At 33.9% G+C, this 3,660-nt stretch overlaps 1 non-coding gene across 1 annotated transcript; it reads right to left on the bottom strand.

Moving 5' to 3' along the window:
- Positions 1–2,390: 2,390 nt before the first annotated feature.
- Positions 2,391–2,453, bottom strand: LOC115894071. The gene has a single exon (XR_004054123.1). It is a non-coding gene; the product is annotated as a U7 small nuclear RNA (small nuclear RNA).
- Between the last annotated feature and the right edge of the window lie 1,207 nt (positions 2,454–3,660).

Genomic DNA, 3,660 nt, shown 5'->3' with positions numbered 1-3,660 from the left:
CAACAAACTTCCTTGCTAACATTACAGATACTAGGAGTCTGCAAGGTAACACTTCCTCCCTCTCCCCTGCTGCCTGTCAACCAAATGCATTCCTTTTCTTTTCTTTTTTATTAGGCTGATGTATTTAGTGCTTATATCTTCCAAACTGGACAATTCCAGGTCTCTTCCAGCAGGGAAACTTTAAAGAACCTCAGGGGTCACCCTAGGCAGTTCTCTTTAATGAATTCTGAGCTGCCTCCAGGAATTCTTTCTTATACCAACTACAACAAAACTGAAACGCTTTATAGCATTATCTGCGCTGGGGTTCATTGAGGAAACCTTTAAGGACAATGAACTGGGACATGATTACTACCAGACTACTGGTGATAATTATCTGTGCAAATAAATGCGTGCATTTATTTTAAAACAGATAAATTTGAAAGAGATGTTTCTTACAGATAACTGTGGACTCGGACATGTAGACAAGGAGTATTTTATTATAGTACCATAGGACTATAATTATTATTAAATAAAGCAATGCATGTGAAATTAATGTAGTATCTAGGATAAATATGCCCAGTGCATTATCACTTTATTGGATATTTTTATTAATCCTTGTAATAACCCTGTAAGGAAAGCAGGCTGGACTTACGCATTCAAACTTTACATGTGAAAGCGAGGCTCTGAGTTGTTATTGTGACTTCTATGAGAAGTAAACTACAGAACTACAGAAATGAGACTAGGACCTAGATACTTTGACTTATAGTTCATTGTAAATTTATATCAATGAGAAGTCTGTGACTAAAATAAATGTATTTATTATATGTAATCACCGAAGCACTAGTAGGAGCCAGTATTGCAGATGAAATGTATTTAACTACCTGTAAACTTCAAGAAAGCACAGCTTTCTTGTATGGACTGCAGAATTACAACTCCCACGATCAACACGTAACATAGAGTAGGTGCTTAATAAAGATTTGTTAAATGAATGGATGGGTAAAAAAGTCACAGCTTTTAGACGATATGCTATGCTAGCTTTCGAATGCAACAGGAAGCTATTCTTTGTTAAAGATGACTCAGAATGATTTTGGTAGATTTAAACATCTTCCATTTATAATCTTTTTCCTGTTAGTAAATATCAGAACTTCTCTGCTGATTTACTATGCTTAGGCCAGCAAACCCAGAATTGTTTGGTTTTCCATTCTCTAAATAATCCCTGTTTGAAAGCAGTATTATCTGCATTCTTGGCACAGGGAATGGTAGGATGGCACTTTGGTATGATTTAAACCGTGAAAAATTTTTCAAGTGATTTTTTATCTTGATTATTTCTTAAAGAGTTTCTGGAGAACTGGACTCAATGATCCCAGGATTTACCCTACATGATTAGGTTGTTTAGTTATTTTATTTAAAATTCTAATATATTAAGATTTGATTGGGAAAAGAGACACCAAAGAAGAAAATTTGATCCATAGATCTATACTTAGTCACATAAAATATTCTAATTATCATATAATGAAGTAAAAAAGGAGAGAATTCCATTCTATAAAGCATAAAAGGTAGAATTCCATGTGAGACCAGCATGAGACTTTGAGCTTTGAGTCAAGTTGCCATTTGTCTTGTAAGATAGATTCTGTTAAGGTTCAGGTCAAAGGATTGCTTGAGTCCAGGACTTCGAGGCTGCAGAAAGCTTGGGTGACATATCAAGACTCTCTAAAAATGAAAAAAAAAAAAAAAATTCTGTTAAATTTATTTTCTGAGAGTCTGTACTGTTCTAGACACTAAAGTGAATAAATATAAATATGAGAAGACACATTCTCTACTCTTGAGGATCTCAGAATCCAACAGAGAGCCAAAGACAAATATGCAAATATCTTCACTACAAAGCATAGTAGGATAAATGGTTCAGCTTTTGCTTCTTGTGAGATCAGTGAGAGGAAAATCACATGTAGTTGGTGGATGAGATAGAGCTTCACAGATATGGTAGTGTTTGAGATAGTTCCAGAGAGATTTTGCTGGGTAGTGGGATGTTTGATAAGCAAGATAGAACCCTGTGGTAAGGGATCTCAAGGACGAGGCGATCTTCATAGTGTGTGATGGTGCAGAAATGACTTTTCCGAACTGCATCGTATATAGCTTAGCCATCCTTTGTGCATATCATCAAGATTCTGTGTGTTGGCACTGAATAAACAAATCAAAGTTAAGCAATGTATTTATTTGATAGCTTTGGAAAATGAATTGATGGTGGAAGAGTTTGGAATTCATGACTTTAAATGAGCTTTTCGTATTATTGTACATTATAGTTATGGTGAGAAGGACTGGGAGTAAATCTCTTAACCATGAGATAATCATATTGGTATTTACGTTCATTTGTAGCTTGATTTTATTTTATTTTATTTATTTTTCATTGGGTGGGGGGCTTTCTGGCAAAAAACTAGAAAGCCTGCTAGACAAATTCGAAAGGAACTGTAGCTTGAATTTATTTTATAACATCAAATCTTGTGTGCTCTAAGTCTCTTGAGTATATACTAATAGTAAGGCGTATCATGTTACGGCAATTTTCAGTTTATCCCAAATGGTTGGGGAATGGACTGTTCCAATTAGTCTAACATTATAGTAGCTAAGAGATTACAGAAATATTTTACTTGGGTTATTCAATTTCATAAACTAAAAAAAAACCCAAAAATTTTAACACAGAAAATACTCTGAATGTAATTTGAATTGAATTTTATATTTAATTATTTAGAAAGCTCTTTCAAGTTCTAGCGATGTTTGAGTTTACCAGTGAAAGTGTTTGTTATCCTTTATTTTCTAGAAAATAAATTATGGGCACTCGGCATAATTCTGGATTAAGGAAATTTGAATTTCTCAACCAGAAGATCACAGCTTCTGTGTTTGGTCTCCTACATAAATCTATTATGCGAATAAAATAGAAATTGTACTCATTTTCAAAACCATGATTATCAGGCACATGATGATTTGATGTGATAAGTTATGGCTTTTAAGTTACTGCCATCCAAATCAAAAAGCCATAGATAACTGCAGAGTTTTTAAGAAATTAAATACTGGGAGGAGAGAGATAGTTAAATTCCATATTTCTACTTGATAGTCACAAGTACTCTGATGACTGATAAGTATCGTAGGCTGTGCAATACTCACTTACTCTAAGCTGCTGATAAATGTAATTTAGTGGGACTGTTCTTACATCCCAGTGTCAGCCCACTGAAGAACATTTTGTATTAATGGCGAAGGTCAAATGTTTCACAGGCTTCCACTAGCCCCTATTATAGAATACTGTTCAGTTTTATATATTTAAATAGTTAACCCCCCCAAGGAAATTAGAAATATTAGATTCCAATATAATGAAAATGTACTTAAATCTTGGCAATTAAGAATCAGGGCAGTTCATCTCTATCCCTTCATCTGTAAATTTTTAAACATACAGATATAGATAAACACATATATTCCTAAACATCTGTTGGCCTATAGCATTTTCTGCTGTGGCTACCAACGGTATGCATAGATTATTTGGAAAGGCTTAACTTGATATGTTTTTATTTATAAACCTAAACCTGCCTTTGTGGTCATCATATTTTATCATTTGGCACTTAATTTCTTCAGAAATGTTTTCTTACTGAAGTCAAAAGAACTTTGCTCCGTAATGTAACTATACAAGGTAAAAAG

This window comes from Rhinopithecus roxellana, chromosome 16 (genome assembly GCF_007565055.1).
Source record: "Rhinopithecus roxellana isolate Shanxi Qingling chromosome 16, ASM756505v1, whole genome shotgun sequence".
Lineage (NCBI taxonomy): Eukaryota > Metazoa > Chordata > Mammalia > Primates > Cercopithecidae > Rhinopithecus > Rhinopithecus roxellana.
This window is presented reverse-complemented; position numbering and strand designations above follow the sequence as displayed.